General features: G+C 44.8%; 1 long non-coding RNA gene across 10 annotated transcripts in view; it reads left to right on the forward strand.

Annotated features, from left to right (window-relative positions):
• LOC141161581 (uncharacterized) overlaps positions 1 to 21,315 on the forward strand; it is a 239,147-nt gene that overhangs the window by 23,963 nt on the left and 193,869 nt on the right. For all 10 annotated transcript variants that reach the window (XR_012250652.1, XR_012250644.1, XR_012250654.1 and 7 more), the window contains exon 2: positions 10,724 to 10,813. This is a non-coding gene — a long non-coding RNA (uncharacterized lncRNA). The remainder of the gene's footprint in view (positions 1 to 10,723; positions 10,814 to 21,315) is intronic.

Raw genomic sequence — 21,315 nt, forward strand, 5'->3', positions numbered from 1 at the left:
GATGCTCCATCTAACACTCCCCATGGGAGGTTGTTCGTGCCTAAAGTTTTTAGGAGAGATTTGTTTGTGAGTGTCATGAGTCTCGGTTGGCAGGTCATCCAGGAATTTCGGAGACTAAGAGACTTATCAGTCTCAGTATTTGGTGGCCTGGATGGCAGAAGGAAGTCATCAAGTAGGTGCATCAGTGTACTGTGTGTGCTAGGTCAAAGGCTTCACATACTCCTGCTGCGGGGTTGCTTTGCCCTCTGGGGGTTCCTAGTGCACCTTGGACGCATCTCACAATAGATTTTATTACTGATCTTCCTGTGTCCGAGGGTTTTACTGTCAACTGGGTGGTCGTGGACCGTTTTAGTAAGATGTGTCATTTGGTTCCATTTATTAAGTTGCCCTGCGCCAAGAGACTCGCTAAGGCATTCTTTAAGGAGATTGTCAAGCTCCATGGCGTCCCCACGGATATTGTTTCTGATAGAGGACCTCAGTTTGTGGCTCGCTTTTGGCGTGCTTTTTGTGACAGGTTGGGGGTCCATTTGTCATTTTCGTCTGATTATCATCCTGAGTCTAATGGACAGACTGAAAGAAAGAACCAGGATGTTGAACAGTTTTTGCATTGTTTTGTGGCGGACAATCAAGAGGTGTGGTCTGAGTTTCTGCCTCTCGCAGAATTTGCTCTTAACAATCATACATCCTCCTCTGCTGGGTGTTCTCCTTTTTTTGTTGTACTGGAAGACATCCGTCTTTTGGTTCGTTCTCCAAATTGGAGTCGGTGGTGTCGGCGGAGGAGAATTTTTCCGGTGATTTGGATAGAGTTTGGACTAATGTACGTTGCAACCTTCAAGAGGCTAACAAGAAGTCCAAGAAGTATTTTGACAGGAAACGTAAAGAGGTTTTGTTTACTGTGGGTGACATGGTTTGGTTGTCCTCGAAGAACCTGCGGTTGAGGATTCCCTCTAAAATACTGGGTCCTAAGTTTGTGGGTCCATTTAAAGTGCTTCAGGTTGTTAACCCGTCTGCTGTTAGGTTGGATGTCCCTACTTCCTGGAAGATTAATCCTGTGTTTCATGTTTCCTTGTTGAAAAAGGCTGACGTATCTGATAGAGACGCCACTGTCACAGTTCCTCCTGTGGTGGAAGACGGCGAATTTGAAATTTCTTGTATCTTGAATTCTAGATGGCTGTAAGGCAGCGCTAGTCATCATACTGGGGGATACTCGCTGCACCGGGTCAATTAAAGCACACATGCAATGTCTTTCCGGTTTTTCCACAATGCAGCAGTTTATTATTTATCATAAACCGCTTATCACTCAGTCCATCTTAGTGGCTCACCGGCATATTACACACATAACATTCGGGAGCCTTTCCAGCGACAGACACGTCCACTTGGCTCCAGTTACAGCCCTCAGCTAGGCAACAACATAAATGTCCATATAACGCAGTGTTTTTACCTTTCGTGGGTTTTTAGCTGCTTCAGGTTTATTCTGCCACCACTGTGGCTTTATGGCTTCCCAGATGGGGGTCTCCTGCCTTCGTACCATCCAAGGCTACAGGTATGCTTACACAGCCAACATCCAGCCTCTGCCTTTCAGGCTCTTGCCTTCCAAGTCTCTGGCCCTCCAAGGCTACTGGGATCGCTTACACCCCTAAGGATCAGGCCTCCGCCTTTCAGGCTCCACCAGGCTTCAATAGGCCTCACTAGGCCTCACACTCTAGCGGTGTCCCACACAGGAACAGGCCTCAGGCCTTACACACACAGTCTCAAGACTACCAGGGTTTATATATCCTGTAGTACACACCCACAGGACCTGTGCTGATGTCACAGTCATGTGATTAGACATTCTGTGTGCACAGGACCTGCACTATGTCACAGTCATGTGACCAATTACCTGAGGGGGAAGGTACATGGTCAGGCAAAACACATCCTGGACCATTACCGTAATGCCAAGCAAGCCGCTGCATTACAGTGGCATAGAGGGAGATTACAGTATCTTGTCTCCTGGAAGGGTTTCGGTCCCGAAGACAACTCCTGGGTAAGGACGGATGATGTCTCTGCTCCTAGGCTTGTTAAAGCTTTCCACAGGAGGTTTCCGGATAGGCCTGGGCCTGGAGGATCCGGAGGATCCTCATAAAAGAGGGGGTACTGTTAGAACCCTCCTGTTTGTTTTTTCTATCTTGTGTTTTGCGGTCACGTGACCATCTGCCTTTATATTCCAGCTCCGCCCTTCTAGCTGTGCTGGACTTCAGTGTTTGACTGTTTCTCTAGCCTGGTGCTTCGGTGCCTTTCTCTGTCAAGTTCGCTTGGTCCTCTGGGACCTTTAGTACATTTTTGTCAATTTGTCTTTTTGTGTTCTGGAACAACTTCTGTTTAGGAGGTGTCCCATTTTTGTCCTAGTCCTTAGTTCTTTTAGGGACCCCTCCCTTAATTCTATAGGTCTTCTTTCAGACTAGCCGAGGACTAAGGCGGGGCTGTTCACAAGCAACAGGCAGCCCGCTACATTGTAGGGATTCAGCTTAGTCTTACTGTAGGGACAGCTTTCCCCTATCTTTCCTTAGTACTTGTTGCAGATCATAACAGGTAGCACTGCTGCAGCAAGGCATGTCCCCTGAAAGCTGGAGGAGTGTCAGCTCCAGTAAGGAGGGAAATAGAAGAGCAGGGCAGGCCAGGCAGGTGCTGGTAGTGGGGGACTCAATTATTAGGGGAACAGATAGGGCAATCTGTCACAAGGCAGGGATCGTCAAACAGTGTGCTGCCTACCTGGCGCTCGAGTCCGGCACATCGCTGATCGGGTTGACAGATTACTGGGAGGGGCTGGTGAGGACCCAGCGGTCATGGTGCACATTGGCACAAATTACAAAGTTAGAGGTAGGTGGAAGGTCCTTAAAGATGATTTCAGGGAATTAGGCTGCAAGCTGAAAACAAGGACCTCCAAGGTGGTATTCTCTGAAATACTACCGGTACCATGTGCCACGCCAGAGAGGCAACGGGAAATTAGGGAGATAAGTGGCTCAAGAACTGGTGTAGGAAGGAGGGATTTGGGTTCCTGGAGAACTGGGCCGACTTCTCAGTTGGCTACAGACTCTACGCTAGGGACCGGCTGCACCTCAATGGGGAGGGTGCAGCTGTGCTGGGGGAGAAAATGGCTAGAAGGTTGGAGTGTTTAAACTAGGGATTGGGGGGGGGCATTCATTTTTAGGTGGGGAAGATAGTGCAGATAGTGACCTGGGCACAAATAAAGAAATTGGGGGTGGGGTTAGAACAGTCATTAAAGTAAGAAGGAATAGAGGTACAGAGAGATACATAAAATGCTTGTACACTAATGCCAGAAGCCTCACCAACAAAATGGAGGAATTAGAATTAATTTTGTTGGAAAATAATTATGACATGGTGGGGATATCTGAGACATGGCTGGACGAGAGCCATGACTGGGCAGTTAATTTACAGGGCTATAGTCTGTTCAGAAATGACCGTACAAACAAGCGAGGGGGGGGGGTGTTTATATGTAAAATCATCCTTAAGACCCATCTTGCGGGAGGATATATGTGAATCTAATGGAAATGTAGAGTCCCTGTGGGTGGAGATAAGGGGAGGGGGAAAAAATAATAAATTACTGGTAGGGGTTTGTTATAAGTCTCCAAAAATAATGGAATATCCTCGTAAAGCAAATAGATGAAGCAGAAACTCAAGTAGAAGTCATTATTATGGGGGACTTTAACTACCCTGAAATACATTGGGGGACAGAAACCTGTAGTTCAAGCAAAGGTAATAGGTTTATGAAAACTATGAGAGACAATAACCTTTCACAACTGGTTCAGGACCCAACAAGAAGGGGGGCACTGCTAGACCTAATATTAACCAATAGGCCAGACCGCATATCAAATATACGAGTTGGGGGTCACTTGGGTAATAGTGATCACAAAATAATAAGTTTTCATGTAACCTTTAATAAGATGTGTAGTAGAGGGGTTACAAGGACACTAAACTTCAGGAAGACAAATTTCCAACGGTTGAGAGATGATCTTAATGCAATAAACTGGGACGATATCCTGAGACATAAAGCTACACAAAGCAAATGGGAGACATTTATTAGCATCCTGAATAGGACCTGTGCACAATATATACCCTATGGGAATAAACATGCTAGAAATAGGAGGAAACCACTATGGCTAAATAGAGCTGTAAGGGGCGCAATAAGTAACAAAAAGAAAGCATTTAGAGAACTTAAGCAAGTAGGTAGTGATGAGGCATTAAATAAATATAGAAAATTAAATAAGTTCTGTAAAAACCAAATCAAGGCAGCACTAAATACAGCTCATGTACATTAGTATATATATATATATATATATATATATATATATATATATATATATATATACACTGCTCATAAAAATAAAGGGAACACTTAAACAACAGAATAAAACTTCAAGTAAATCAAACTTCTGTGAAATCAAACTGTCCACTTATGAAGCAACACTGATTGACAATCAATTTCACATGCTGTTGTGCAAATGGAATAGACAATTATTGGCAATTATCAAGACACCCTCAGTAAAGGAGTGGTTCTGCAGGTGGGGACCACGGACCACATCTCAGTACCAATGCTTTCTGGCTGATATTTTGGTCACTTTTGAATGTTGGTTGTGCTTTCACACTCATGGTAGCATGAGACGGACTCAACAACCTACAGAAGTTGCTCAGGTAGTGCAGCTCATCCAGGATGGCACATCAATGCGAGCTGTGGCAAGAAGGTTTGCTGTGTCTGTCAGCGTAGTGTCCAGAGGCTGGAGGTGCTACTAGGAGACAGGCCCGTACACCAGGAGACATGGAGGGGCCCATAGGAGGGCAATAACCCAGCAGCAGGACCGCTACCTCCGCCTTTGTGCAAGGAGGAACAGGAGGAGCACTGCCAGAGCCCTGCAAAATGACCTCCACAGGCCACAAATGTGCATGTGTCTGCACAAACGGTTAGAAACCGACTCCATGAGGGTGGTATGAGGGCCCGACGTCCACAGATGGGGGTTGTGCTCACAGCCCAACACCGTGCAGGACGCTGTGCATTTGCCACTGAACACCAGGATTGGCAAAGTCGCCACTGGCGCCCTGTGCTCTTCACAGATGAAAGCAGGTTCACACTGAGCACATGTGACAGACGTGACAGAGTCTGTAGACGCCGTGGAGAGTGATCTGCTGCTTATAACATCCTTCAGCACTAGCCTGACTGCCATTAGGTACCGAGATGAGATCCTCAGACCCCTTGTGAGACCATATGCTGGTGCGGTTGACCCTTGGTTCCTCCTAATGCAGGATAATGCCAGACCTCATGTGGCTGGAGTGTGTCAGCAGTTCCTGCAAGATGAAGGCATTAAAGCTATGGACTGGCCCGCCCGTTACCCAGACCTGAATCCGACTGAGCACATCTGGGACATCATGTCTCACTCCATCCACCAACGTCACGTTGCACCTCAGACTGTCCAGGAGTTGGCGGATGCTTTAGTCCAGGTCTGGAAGGAGATCCCACAGGAGACCATGCACAACCTCATCAGGAGCATGCCCAGGCATTGTAGGGAGGTCATACAGGCACGTGGAAGCCACACACAATACTGAGCCTCATTTTGACTTGTTTTAAACACATTACATCAAAGTTGGATCAGCCTGTAGTGCGTTTTTCCACTTTAATTTTGGGGGTGACTCCAAATCCAGGCCTCCATTGGTTAATAAATTTGATTTCCATTGATGATTTTCGTGTGATTTAGTTGTCAGCACATTCAACTTTGTACAGAACAAAGTATTCAATGAGAATATTTCATTCATTCAGATCTAGGATGTGTTATTTGAGTGTTCCTTTTATTTTTTTGAGCAGTGTATATAATATATATATATATATATATATATATATATATATCTGGTTTAGGAAGTATAAATTCGCGCTGGTGGTAGTGAGCAGAGAGAAGGCACGAGAGATTTAAAAGTAAAAGGAATAATTTTATTGATATAAACAGGTGATTAGATTGGCTGATTAAAAATAGATAAAAGGGCTTACACCCAGTGAGGTCACTGGGTGGGATACGTAGATAAGTATTAAAATAGATTGGTACACACTAGATAAAAAGTACATAAAAATTAATTAATCGATAAAAAAAATTTCTGTATTTTCATGACTATGAAAATTGTACATTCACAGTGAAGGAATCAAAACTATAAATTAACACATGTGGAATTATATACTTAACAAAAAAGTGTGAAACAACTGAAAATATGTCTTATAGTCTAGGTTCTTCAAAGTAGCCACCTTTTGCTTTGATGACTGCTTTGCACACTCTTGGCATTCTCTTGATGAGCTTCAAGAGGTAGTCACCAGAAATGGTTTTCCACCAATCTTGAAGGAGTTCCCAGAGATGCTTAGCACTTGTTGGCCCTTTTGCCTTCACTGTGCGGTCCAGCTCACCCGAAACCATCTCGATTGGGTTCAGGTCTAGTGACTGTGGAGGCCAGGTCATCTTGCATAGCACCCCATCACGCTCCTTCTTGGTCAAATAGCCCTTACACAGCCTGGAGGTGTGTTTGGGGTCATTGTCCTATTGAAAAATAAATGATGGTCCAACTAAACGCAAACCGGATGGAATAGCATGCAGCTGCAAGATGCTGTGGTAGCCATGCTGGTTCAGTATGCCTTCAATTTTGAATAAATCCCCAACAGTGTCACCAGCAAAGCACCCCCACACTATCACACCTCCTCTTCCATGCTTCATGGTGGGAACCAGGCATGTAGAGTCCATCCGTTCACCTTTTCTGTGTCGCACAAAGACACGGTGGTTGGAACCAAAGATCTCAAATTTGGACTCATCAGACCAAAGCACAGATTTCCACTGGTCTAATGTCCATTCCTTGTGTTCTTTAGCCCAAACAGGTCTCTTCTGCTTGTTGCCTGTCCTTAGCAGTGGTTTCCTAGCAGCTATTTTACCATGAAGGCCTGCTGCACAAAGTCTCCTCTTAACAGTTGTTGAAGAGATGTGTCTGCTGCTAGAACTCTGTGTGGCATTGACCTGGTCTCTAATCTGAGCTGCTGTTAACCTGCGATTTCTGAGGCTGGTGACTCGGATAAACTTATCCTCAGAAGCAGAGGTGACTCTTGGTCTTCCTTTCCTGGGGCGGTCCTCATGTGAGCCAGTTTCTTTGTAGCGCTTGATGGTTTTTGCAACTGCACTTGGGGACACTTTCAAAGTTTGCCCAATTTTTCGCACTGACTGACCTTCATTTCTTAAAGTAATGATGGCCGCTCGTTTTTCTTTACTTAGCTGCTTTTTTCTTGCCTTAATACAAATTCTAACAGTCTATTCAGTAGGACTATCAGCTGTGTATCCACCAGACTTCTGCACAACACAACTGATGGTCCCAATCCCATTTATAAGGCAAGAAATCCCACTTATTAAACCTGACAGGGCACACATGTGAAGTGAAAACCATTTCTGGTGACTACTTCTTGAAGCTCATCAAGAGAATGCCAAGAGTGTGCAAAGCAGTCATCAAAGCAAAAGGTGGTTACTTTGAAGAACCTAGAATATAAGACATATTTTCAGTTGTTTCACACTTTTTTGTTAAGTATAAAACTCCACATGTGTTAATTCATAGTTTTGATGCCTTCAGTGTGAATGTACAATTTTAATAGTCATGAAAATGCAGAAAAATCTTTAAATGAGAAGATGTGCCCAAACTTTTGGTCTGTACTGTATATATGGGAGAGGAGGTCTCCACAATAAAATAAAAGTAAAAAAATAAATTTACAGATGTGATGTGACGCCTCAGATAGATAGATAATGGGTAGATAGAGGAAATAACTATGATATGCCATGGACCTCCATAGCCCCCACCCTAGATGTGCCACCCATCCATTGTTCCTACAGTCCCTATTTCCTATTGTACACTTGCTTTAGCAAAATTAATGTGAATTTAGTGCTGCCAATACAGCTAATTTGAATTTGATAGATAATGGATAGATAGATACAGTGGTGGCCAAAAGTATTGGCACCCCTGCAATTCTGTCAGATAATACTTAGTTTCTTCCTGAAAATGATTGCAATGACAAATTCTTTGGTATTATTATCTTCATTTAATTTGTCTTCAATGAAAAAACACAAAAAGAATTGTCCTAAAGCCAAATTGGATATAATTCCACACCAAACCTAAAAAAGGGGGTGGACAAAAGTATTGGCACTGTTTGAAAAATCATGTGATGCTTCTCTAATTCGTGTAATTAACAGCACCTGTAACTTACTTGTGGCACCTAACAGGTGTTGGCAATAACTAAATCACACTTGCAGCCAGTTAACATGGATTAAAGTTGACTCAACCTCTGTCCTGTGTCTTTGTGTGTACAACATTGAGCATGGAGAAAAGAAAGAAGACCAAAGAACAGTCTGAGGACTTGAGAAACCAAATTGTGAGGAAGCATGAGCAATCTCAAGGCTACAAGTCCATCTCCAAAGACCTGAATGTTCCTGTTTTTACCGTGCGCAGTGTCATCAAGAAGTTTAAAGCCCATAGCACTGTGGCTAACCTCCCTAAATGTGGACGGAAAAGAAAAATTGACGAGAGATTTCAATGCAAGATTGTGCGGATGGTGGATAAAGAACCTCGACTAACATCCAAACAAGTTCAAGCTGCCCTGCAGTCCGAGGGTACAACAGTGTCAAGTCCGTACTATCCGTCGGCGTCTGAATGAAAAGGGACTGTATGGTAGGATACCCAGGAAGACCCCACTTCTTACCCCGAGACATAAAAAAGCCAGGCTGGAGTTTGCCAAAACTTACCTGAGAAAGCCTAAAACGTTTTGGAAGAATGTTCTCTGGTCAGATGAGACAAAAGTAGAGCTTTTTGGCAAAAAGCATCAACATAGAGTGTACAGGAAAAAAAAGAGGCATTCAAAGAAAAGAACACGGTCCCTACAGTCAAACATGGTGCAGGTTCCCTGAAGTTTTGGGGTTGCTTTGCTGCCTCTGGCACTGGACTGCTTGACCGTGTGCATGGCATTATGAAGTCTGAAGACTACCAACAAATTTTGCAGCATAATGTAGGGCCCAGTGTGAGAAAGCTGGGTCTCCCTCAGAGGTCATGGGTCTTCCAGCAGGACAATGACCCAAAACACACTTCCAAAAGCATTATAAAATGGTTTGAGAGAAAGCACTGGAGACTTCTAAGGTGGCCAGCAATGAGTCCAGACCTGAATCCCATAGAACACCTGTGGAGAGATCTCAAAATGGCAGTTTGGAGAAGGCACCCTTCAATTATCAGGGACCTGGAGCAGTTTGCCAAAGAAGAGTGGTCTACAATTCCAGCAGAGCATTTTAAGAAACTCATTGATGGTTACCGGAAGCGGTTGTTCGCAGTTATTTTGGCTAAAGGTTGTGCAACCAAGTATTAGGTTGAGGGTGTCAATACTTTTGTCTGGCCCATTTTTGGAGTTTTGTGTGAAATGATCAATGATTTGTTTTTTGCTTCATTCTCTTTTGTGTTTTTGCCTTGCAAGCAAATTAAATGAAGATAATAATACCAAAGAATTTGTGATTGCAATCATTTTCAGGAAGAAGCTGAGTATTATCTGACAGAATTGCAGGGGTGCTAATACTTTTGGCCACCACTGTAGATCCATTTATCATTCAGTGAATATCTATATATTTACCAATGTATCACCTATCAATCTGTTCATTATCTTTTATCAACTTATATAGCTAGCTGCTTTCTATTAAATATCAAATATATCTATATCTTCACTAACTGCCTTCACCATGCTAGTTTCTGATAAGTTCAATATTCAGTATCCCTATGTACATACATACACTATCTTACCCTATCCCTATCTAACTAAATGGCCTGCCAGAAAATTAATAGAAACTTTTTTTTTTTTCCTTTTTTTGGAAAGCCGCACTATGGGGGTAGAGTGGGAGATGACATGGGGGCAGGATGGGAGATGAGATAGGGGCAGAATGAAGACATTGAGGGCAGAATGGGAGATGACATGGGGGCAAGATGGGAAATGACATAAGGGCAAAATGGAGACATGGGTCAGAATGGAGACATTGAGGGCGGAATGGGAGATGACATGGGGTAGAGTTGGAGATGACATGGGGGCAGAATGGAGACATTGGGGGCAGGATGAGAGATGACATGGGGGCAAAATGGAGGCATGGGTCAGAATAGAGACATTGGGGGCAGAATGGGAGATGACATGGGGGCAGAATGGGAGATGTCATTGGGGCAGAATGGGAGATGACATGGGGGAAGAATGGAGAGAGGGGGCAGAATGGGAGATGACAATGGGGGCAAAATGTAGACATTGGGGCAGAATGGGAACAGACATGTGGCAGAATGGAGATGACGGGGACAGAATGGGAGATGACATGATGGGAGAATGTAGACACTGGGTCAGAATGGAGACATATGGGCCAGGATGGGAGAACATATGAGGACAGGATGAAGACATGAAGGGTCCAGAATGGAGTACATATTGGTCCATTTTGGGGGATATTATTACTGTAGGGGTTAATTATGGATATTATTACTGCAGTGATGTATTTTATTTTTGAGAATACTGTTTTCAGTGAGGGGGTTGTCCTGTTACTGTGCAGGGAGAGACTATATCACTTTTTTTTCTTCATCTGGTATAGTGTAGAAGTTGGGGGAAAATTGGGGAATGTGCTCTGGAAACTGCTCTAGATAACTATGTTATTTTCTGCAGAAGCAAGTCCTGGCTGGAAGAAATGATGGTGGTCTGTGCTGGATAAAGAAGAAAAGCGAAGATGAAGGACTTCTCCTAGAGACGTCACCAGTGAGTCAGGGTGTTACCTGTATACTTACACTATACACTACATACTACATACAGGGCTCCTGTGTATAATGTCACTGGTGATCACTTTATTACCTGTACACTGACAGTATATTCATAGCTCCTGTATATATCACTGGTGATCGCTGTCTTACCTGTACACTTACACTATACATTGTATAGTATATTCAGAGCTCCTGTGTATAATGGCACTTATGGTAGTATTAGTATTGTGGTTTTTTTTTTACTAATGATCAGTATTGTAGTACTCAGTCACTATGTGGTGGTAATATGTGGTGTGATCATGGTGTGATGGTATTTGTCCATTGTGTGTGGTATTATTCGGTCACTATGTGGTGGTAATATGTGGTCTGATCATGGTGTGGCGGTAGATATTTCTTGTACATGGTATTATTCGGTCACTGTGTGATGGTAATATGTGATCTGGTTATGGTGTGACTGTATTTCTCCCTTGTATGTGATATTATTGATCTTTTTTAAAAACTGTATGTGACACATTCCCTTAAAGAAAAATAGATAAAAAATATACCTAAAAAGAGTATTGGTCATTTTAACAAATGTTTAATAGGTTAGAGTAGATTAGGGTCCGGCCAGGAAAGTCTCCTTATCTTGTTGGCGGCTTAAAAAAATCTTTTGGCCAAAACAAAAACTTCTGACTATGTATGTGATATTGTGTTCAATGGGAACTGTTAATGTGTGATTGGTGAGGACATGGTGCGGAAGTGGAGTTTTTCCAAGAGTGGACGGTGGGGCTGTGGAAGGTTGAGGGGTGGAGGTGGAACTGGGGTGTAGGCGGAGCTAAGGTGCATCCTGGGGGTAGTCTCAAGGGGGCCCGAACATTTTGCCAGTATGGGGCCCTGAAATTCCTGGTGGCAGCCCTGACTGTTAATACCAAATATGCTGGGAGCAATCCAGTGCGCGCCTGTGTGCGGTGATGACAGCCCCTTCTTGTGCACGCTCCCGCACTGGTCCTCTGTACACAGTGGGCAGCGCATGCACAGATTGAAAGCATTGCTTGCCAATAGATGCCACTGCGCATGCTAACTGCTAAGCTACTGTGTCAGCCAATCACAGCGCTCCATCAGTGACATATGCAAATGAGCTTTTGGGACAAGGGACAGAAGCAACGTCTTATCAGGGTAAATCTCCTAAATCTCCACTGTAGCTGGGCTTTCTATAGCAGGAGGGTGTTCAGCAGGGGCGGCTCATTATATTAGCAGGCGCCGCTCCATTCTCTTGTGATGAGTCAAAAAAATGTCTCTCTCCCTAAGTTCAAAAATTCTCATTTTATGGACTATAAATACAGCTGAGGCCCAGTAGTATGCTGGAGGTGAGAGGAAGGTCTGCACAATATAGGTGAAGTGATGCCTCAGTGATCCCCCGGTTTTTTTATGACTCCATTATTCTGATTTTATTTGAAAGGAACTATAAATACAGCTCATGTACAGTGGAATATAAATATATATAATTATACATATAGGGGAGAGGAGGTCTCCACAATAAAATAAAAGTAAAAAAAGAAATCTACAGATGTGATGTGACGCCTCAGATAGATAGATAAAGGGTAGATAAAGAAAAGAACTGTGATATGCCATGGACCTCCATAGCCAGCACCCTAGATGTGCCCCCGTCCATTGTTCCTACAGTCCCTATTTCCTATTGTACACTTGCTTTGTCAAAATTAATGTGAGTTTAGTCCGGCCAATAAAGCTAATTTGAATTTGATAGATAATGGATAGATAGATAGATCCATTTATCATTCGGTGCATATCTATATATCTACCAATGTATCACCTATCAAGCTGTTCATTATCTTTTATCAACTTATATAGCTAGCTGCTATCTATTAAATATCAAATATATCTATATCTTCACTAACTGCCTTCACCATGCTAGTTTCTGATAAGTTCTATATTCAGTATCCCTATGTACATACATACACTATCTTACCCGACCCCTATCTAACTAAATGGCCGGCCAGAAAATTAATAGTAACTAGTGTGGAGCGAACATGCTCGACACTGCTCGGTACTCGCCCGAGCATCACGCTACTCGGGATGTTCGGCGAGCACCGAGCATTTCCGGGTTGCTCGGGCGGGAGCTCGGGTCTCCGCCCTGCATGTTTGGCGCTCTTTACAGAGCCAATGAACATGCAGGGATTGCCAGCCAGTCACTGTAATGCTGCAGCCATGTTGGTTGTGGGCATTACAGTGATTGGCTGGCCGCACAGCGTCACCTTGAGTATTTAAAACGGGGCGCCGCCATCTTGGACACAGTCGCTCCGGATTAGACAGTGTAGGGACAGCGCTGCTGATTTAGGGAGAGATATAAACTGCGAAATAGTTAGTGTAGGGTCTGTAAAGGCTGCCAGAACAAACAAACAGTCCTTTTCAGGACTAATATCCATCCCAGATATCAGGCAGGCTGTATAGGAGACACAGTGGTTATACCAGCAAACGCTGCATTACAGTCCTGTGTGCTCCTGTTGCTGAAATTGCTGGACTTAGCACCAGGTGTCGGGGGCCAGGAAAAATCCTTTTTTTTTCATCTAAATCCTCCTTTTTTTTTCCTCCTTCACACTGTACAAATACCCGTCTTATTAACCTTTTGGTATGTCCCCCCCCCCCAAAAAAAAAGCGTGTCTCTGATTTTTCAGACACAACTATAACTGTTGAAAATAGTCTGGTGTAGGCTAGAGAAACAGAAGTGTTGTTTTGCACTTCCACGGTTCAAACCTCTGTATTATCCATTTTGGGCCATTTGTATCTAAAAAAAAAAAACTGTTTGAGTGTGTCGCTCACTGTTCAGCTGCAAATATCTCTATTTAAAAAAGTGTGGTATACCCCAGTAAACAATAACTGTGGTTTTGCCATCCCACGGTAAAAAATCTCTATTATTCAGGTTTTGGTAGTTTTTTCCGTAAAGAAAAACAGTAGTGTCTCCTGACTGTTGTGACACAAAAATACATCTGTTGAAAATAGTCTTGTGTAGGCCCGACATCCCAGTGTGGTTTCGCAGTTCCACGGGTCAAATCGCTATACTATCCAGTTTTGGGCCTTTGGTATCTAAAAAAAAGCAGTTTGAGTGTGTCGCTCACTGTTCAGCCGCAAATATCTCTATTTAAAAAAGTGTGGTATACCCCAATAAACAATAACTGTGGTTTTGCCATCCCACTGTAAAAAATCTCTATTATTCAGCTTTTGGTAGTTTTTTCCGTAAAGAAAAACAGTAGTGTCTTCTGACTGACTGTTGTGACACAAAAATATATCTGTTGAAAATAGTCTTGTGTAGGCCCGACATCCCAGTGTGGTTTCGCAGTTCCACAGGTCAAATCGCTGTACTATCCAGTTTTGGGCCTTTGGTATCTAAAAAAAAAGCAGTTTGAGTGTGTCGCTCACTGTTCAGCCGCAAATATCTCTATTTAAAAAAGTGTTGTATACCCCAGTAAACAATAACTGTGGTTTTGCCATCCCACGGTAAAAAATCTCTATCATTCAGCTTTTGGTAGTTTTTTCCGTAGAGAAAAACAGTAGTGTCTCCTGACTGTTGTGACACAAAAATATATCTGTTGAAAATAGTCTTGTGTAGGCCCGACATCCCAGTGTGGTTTCGCAGTTCCACGGGTCAAATCGCTGTACTATCCAGTTTTGGGCCTTTGGTATCTAAAAAAAAAAGCAGTTTGAGTGTGTCGCTCACTGTTCACCCGCAAATATCTCTATTTAAAAAAGTGTGGTATACCCCAGTAAACAATAACTGTGGTTTTGCCATCCCACGGTAAAAAATCTCTATTATTCAGCTTTTGGTAGTTTTTTCCGTAAAGAAAAACAGTAGTGTCTCCTGACTGTTGTGACACAAAAATATATCTGTTGAAAATAGTCTTGTGTAGGCCCGACATCCCAGTGTGGTTTCGCAGTTCCACGGGTCAAATCGCTGTACTATCCAGTTTTGGGCCTTTGGTATCTAAAAAAAAGCAGTTTGAGTGTGTCTCTCACTGTTCAGCCACAAATATCTCTATTTAAAAAGTGTGGTATACCCCAGTAAACAATAACTGTGGTTTTGCCATCCCACGGTAAAAAATCTCTATTATTCAGCTTTTGGTAGTTTTTTCCGTAAAGAAAAACAGTAGTGTCTCCTGACTGTTGTGACACAAAAATATATCTGTTGAAAATAGTCTTGTGTAGGCCCGACATCCCAGTGTGGTTTCGCAGTTCCACGGGTCAAATCGCTGTACTATCCAGTTTTGGGCCTTTGGTATCTAAAAAAAAAGCAGTTTGAGTGTGTCGCTCACTGTTCAGCCGCAAATATCTCTATTTAAAAAAGTGTGGTATACCCCAGTAAACAATAACTGTGGTTTTGCCATCCCACGGTAAAAAATCTCTATTATTCAGCTTTTGGTAGTTTTTTCCGTAAAGAAAAACAGTAGTGTCTCCTGACTGTTGTGACACAAAAATATATCTGTTGAAAATAGTCTTGTGTAGGCCCGACATCCCAGTGTGGTTTCGCAGTTCCACGGGTCAAATCGCTGTACTATCCAGTTTTGGGCCTTTGGTATCTAAAAAAAAAGCAGTTTGAGTGTGTCGCTCACTGTTCAGCCGCAGATATCTCTATTTAAAAAAGTGTCGTATACCCCAGTAAACAATAACTGTGGTTTTGCCATCCCACGGTAAAAAATCTCTATTATTCAGGTTTTGGTAGTTTTTTCCGTAAAGAAAAACAGTAGTGTCTCCTGACTGTTGTGACACAAAAATATATCTGTTGAAAATAGTCTTGTGTAGGCCCGACATCCCAGTGTGGTTTCGCAGTTCTACGGGTTAAATCGCTGTACTATCCAGTTTTGGGCCTTTGGTATCTAAAAAAAAAGCAGTTTGAGTGTGTCGCTCACTGTTCAGCCGCAAATATCTCTATTTAAAAAAGTGTGGTATACCCCAGTAAACAATAACTGTGGTTTTCCTCTTCCATGGTTCTAATCTACTCTTTATTACCCTTTTTCCATTGATAGTGCAAGTGTAAGCTATTTTACTTCATTTACAATGGGCAAGGCGCGTGGCAAGGGACGTGGAAGTGGACGTTCTGGTGATGGTTCGTGCAGAGGACGGGGCCGTGGCCAAGGTGAAAATGTGCCACAACCAACAGCCACATCTTCTCGCTCCCACTTCTTGACCGAATTACTAGGGAAGCACAGAACAACACCAGTATTGAGAACTGATCAGTGTGAACAGGTTATTAATTGGATAGCAGATAATACTTCCAGTTACCTGGGCACCACCACCTCCGGTCTGTCTTCCACACGGTCAACTCTTAGTAGCCGTGAGTCTCGACCGCATACTCCTCCTCACCCTGATGCTCCTTCCTCCCACCATGCCGAGTGTCGTCAGACAGCAAGTGATCCCACACTTGGACACTCTGAAGAGCTGTTCACTGGTCGATTTCCATATTTGGGCCCCTCGCCTGATACGCTTGAAGTGGTGGAAGAGGAGATCCCATGTTGCGATGCCCAAATATTTGAACAGCTACGGCCACAGGAAGTCGACGGTGGCAATCTGTCACAAGAGGTGGACGATGACGAGACACAATTGCCAGGAAGTGAGGAGGAGGATCGTGGTGCGCAAGTGGAAGAGGAGGAGGTGGTGGATGATCTAGTAACTGACCCAACGTGGAAGGAGGACATGCAGAGTGAGGCCAGCAGCACACAGGGGGAGGGAGGCAGAGTACCCCAACAGGCAGGAAGAAGCAGTGTGGTGGCCACAGACAGAAGGCAGGCAACCGTTCCCCGTAACACCAACACGAGGGACGTTGCCAGTACAAGCGGTAGGTCTTCCAGAGTCTGGAATTTTTTTAAAGACTCTGCTGATAACCCCAAAAAGACCATATGTTCCACCTGCCATGCCAGCATCAGCAGGGGTGACAAAACTACCAGCCTGACCACCACCAGCATGATCAGGCACATGGCAGCAAAGCACCCCACTTTGTGGGGTGAAACCCAGGGTCCACAACCAGTGTCAGCGGGTGTCACCACTGCATCTTCCACTGTTGTGCGTGCAATAGAACCCCCTGTTGTGTGTGCAAGGCAATCCCCTGTCCATACAGCATGCAAAGATGCCCCCTCCTCTCAGTCTTCACTTGTTATGGCAGTTTCTCAAGAAACAGCATCAACGTCCACGTCCACGTCCCACCGCAGCGTTCAATTGTCTATATCCGAGACCTTTGAACGAAAGTGGAAATTCGCAGCTAACGCCCCACAGGCCACAATCCTAAATTCGCACATTTCACGACTGCTTGCATTGGAAATGCTGCCTTTTAGGCTGGTGGAGACGGAATCCTTCCGCAATCTTATGGCGGTGGCCGTCCCTCGGTACTCGGTCCCCAGCCGACACTATTTTGCCCGGTGTGCCATCCCCGCACTACACAAGCACGTGTCCCAAAGCATCTGCCGTGCCCTCAACAACGCAGTTACTGGGAGAGTCCACCTGACAATGGACACGTGGACAAGTGCTTGTGGCCAGGGACGGTACATCTCTCTGACGGCACACTGAGTAAACATAGTGGAAGCCGGGACCCAGTCGGACCTTGGGACGGAACACATCCTCCCCACACCGAGGATTGCGGGCCCTATGTCAGTCAGAGTTGCCCCCACAGTGTACAGCTCCTGCGCATCCTCCTCCTCCTCATGTTCAGCCTCCATCTCAGATATCACCACATCAGTTACAAGCTGGAAGCATTGCAGTACTGCCTCCGCCAAGCGGCAACAGGCTGTGCTGAAACTCATAAGCTTAGGTGATAAACCTCACACTGCTTGTGAGTTGTGGACAGCTGTGAAAGAGCAGGCAGATCTGTGGCTGAGATTGCTAAACCTACATCCCGGCATGGTCGTGTGTGACAATGGCCGTAACCTGGTGGCGGCTCTGAGGCGAGGTGAGATCACACACGTACCATGCCTGGCTCATGTGCTTAACCTCGTGGTTCAGCGGTTTCTTAAATCGTACCCCGAGTTGCCAGATCTGCTCGTGAAAGTACGCCGCCTGTCAGCTCATTTTTGCAAGTCGGCTACAGCTTCCGCCGCCCTTGCTGTGTTGCATCAGCGTTTGCAGCTTCCGGCACACCGACTGGTGTGTGATGTCCCCACACGTTGGAACTCTACCCTCCACATATTGCAAAGGATTTGTGAGCAGAAGAGAGCAGTTGTGGAGTGCAAGCTGCAACAAGGCCGTCGATATTCAGGTTAGACTCCACACATAAGACCTCAGGAGTGGACCTGGATGTCTGACATATGTACCATCCTGACAAACTTTGAGGAGGCCACCAAGATGGTGAGTGGCGATGACGCCATCATTAGTGTCAGCATCCCACTTGTCTGTCTTTTGCAACGCTCTCTGCAGAGGATTAAAGAGGAGGCATTGCAGCCAGAGTATGATGAGATGGATCAAGAAACCATAGCGGGCGATTACACACAGCCCAGCCTCATCTCATCCCAACGTGCATTGGGGGACAATGAGGGAGATGAGGAGTAGGAGGAAGAACAGGAGCTGCTATCATGCGTTGTAGACGGTAGTACCTGTACAAGTGTCATACCGTCGGTTCAGCGTGGGTGGCCTGAGGACAGGGGGGAGGAGGAAGAGGAGGAGGAGAGCATGGTCAGTCGTCATCTTGGTGAGGACACGGAAATCTTGCCTGTTACCAGTCTGGCACGCATGGCTGACTTTATGTTACGCTGCCTTAACCGTGACCCTCGTGTTGTCAAAATGTTGGGTGACAGTCATTACTGGTTGGTGACACTTGTTGACCCCCGCTTCAAGGAGAACTTTCACTCTCTTATTCCTGAGGTGGAGAGGTCTACAAAAATGGGGCAGTACCAGAAGGCCCTTGCTGCAGAACTCTTAAAAAAATTCCCATCTGAACACGCTAGCGGCAGAGGTCACAGTTCGTTGCCCAACCAAGGCGTACAGGCGAGAGAGATGCAACTCCAATCCAGCAGAGGCAGGGGAACACTGTCAACATTCTGGGACAGTTTTCTGACACCCGCCCAGCTTACAGGCCCTGAGGCGCGGGGTACTCTCACAAGGAGTGGAAAGTTTCAAAAGATGGTGAGGGAGTACCTTGCCGATCGTACCAGCGTCCTCCGTGATTCCTCTGTGCCTTTTAATTATTGGGTATCCAAGCTGGACACTTGGAATGAACTCGCTCTGTACGCCTTGGAGGTCCTGGCCTGTCCTGCCGCTAGCGTGTTATCGGAGCGTGTTTTTAGTGCCGCTGGGGGAATTATAACTGATAAGCGCACTCGCCTGTCAACTGACAATGCTGACAAGCTGACCCTTATCAAAATGAACAAGGGCTGGATTGGGCCAGACTTCTCATCACCACCAAATGACAGCAGAGTAACATAAAGTCAAATCCACTGTGTTATTTCGGGAGGTGTATTCACATGCACCGCTTCACACCCACACATGGGTATACGCTTCCTCGTTTCTGCTGTTTAATCTTCTTCTCCTTATCCTCAGCCTCCACCACCACTATACCACCAGGGTGCCAGCATTGCAGGTTCATCCGTCCTTATTTTTGGCAGCTTTTGCTTGCAAGGCATAAGCAAATACTATGGGACACCCACTCCCCAATAATGGGACTTATGTTTGTAATATGCTGTACTGCATGGCTCTTGTAAGGGGCATTGCAAGTTGCTCCGTCCTAATTTTTGGCAGCTTTTGCTTGGAAAGCATAAGCAAATACTATGGGACACCCACTCCCCAATAATGGGACTTATGTTTGTAATATGCTGTACTGCATGGCTCTTGTAAGGGGCATTGCAAGTTGCTCCATCCGAATCTTTGGCAGCTTTTGCTGGGAAAGCATAAGCAAATACTATGGGACACCCACTCCCCAATAATGGGACTTATGTTTGTAATATGCTGTACTGCATGGCTCTTGTAAGGGGCATTGCAAGTTGCTCCGTCCTAATTTTTGGCATCTTTTGCTGGGAAAGCATAAGCAAATACTATGGGACACCCACTCCCCAATAATGGGACTTATGTTTGTAATATGCTGTACTGCATGGCTCTTGTAAGGGGCATTGCAAGTTGCTCCGTCCTAATTTTTGGCAGCTTTTGCTGGGAAAGCATAAGCAAATACTATGGGACACCCGCTCCCCAATAATGGGACTTATGTTTGTAATATGCTGTACTGCATGGCTCTTGTAAGGGGCATTGCAAGTTGCTCCATCCTAATTTTTGGCAGCTTTTGCTGGGAAAGCATAAGCAAATACTATGGAACACCCACTCCCCAATAATGGGACTTATGTTTGTAATATGCTGTACTGCATGGCTCTTGTAAGGGGCATTGCAAGTTTCTCCATCCTAATTTTTGGCAGCTTTTGCTGGGAAAGCATAAGCAAATACTATGGGACACCCACTCCCCAATAATGGGACTTATGTTTGTAATATGCTGTACTGCATGGCTCTTGTAAGGGGCATTGCAAGTTGCTCCGTCCTAATTTTTGGCAGCTTTTGCTGGGAAAGCATAAGCAAATACTATGGGACACCCACTCCCCAATAATGGGACTTATGTTTGTAATATGCTGTACTGCATGGCTCTTGTAAGGGGCATTGCAAGTTGCTCCATCCTAATTTTTGGCAGCTTTTGTTGGGAAAGCATAAGCAAATACTATGGGACACCCACTCCCCAATAATGGGACTTATGTTTGTAATATGCTGTACTGCATGGCTCTTGTAAGGGGCATTGCAAGTTGCTCCGTCCTAATTTTTGGCAGCTTTTGCTGGGAAAGCATAAGCAAATACTATGGGACACCCACTCCCCAATAATGGGACTTATGTTTGTAATATGCTGTACTGCATGGCTCTTGTAAGGGGCATTGCAAGTTGCTCCGTCCTAATGTTTGGCAGCTTTTGCTGGGAAAGCATAAGCAAATACTATGGGACACCCACTCCCCAATAATTGGACTTATGTTTGTAATATGCTGTACTGCATGGCTCTTGTAAGGGGCATTGCAAGTTGCTCCATCCTAATTTTTGGCAGCTTTTGCTGGGAAAGCATAAGCAAATACTATGGGACACCCACTCCCCAATAATGGGACTTATGTTTGTAATATGCTGTACTGCATGGCTCTTGTAAGGGGCATTGCAAGTTGTTCCGTCCTAATTTTTGGCAGCTTTTGCTGGGAAAGCATAAGCAAATACTATGGGACACCCACTCCCCAATAATGGGACTTATGTTTGTAATATGCTGTACTGCATGGCTCTTGTAAGGGGCATTGCAAGTTGCTCCATCCTAATTTTTGGCAGCTTTTGCTGGGAAAGCATAAGCAAATACTATGGGACACCCACTCCCCAATAATGGGACTTATGTTTGTAATATGCTGTACTGCATGGCTCTTGTAAGGGGCATTGCAAGTTGCTCCGTCCTAATTTTTGGCAGCTTTTGCTGGGAAAGCATAAGCAAATACTATGGGACACCCACTCCCCAATAATGGGACTTAT

This window comes from Phyllobates terribilis, unplaced genomic scaffold (assembly GCF_046119375.1).
Source record: "Phyllobates terribilis strain yellow unplaced genomic scaffold, ASM4611937v1 Scaffold_9__5_contigs__length_417890890, whole genome shotgun sequence".
NCBI lineage: Eukaryota > Metazoa > Chordata > Amphibia > Anura > Dendrobatidae > Phyllobates > Phyllobates terribilis.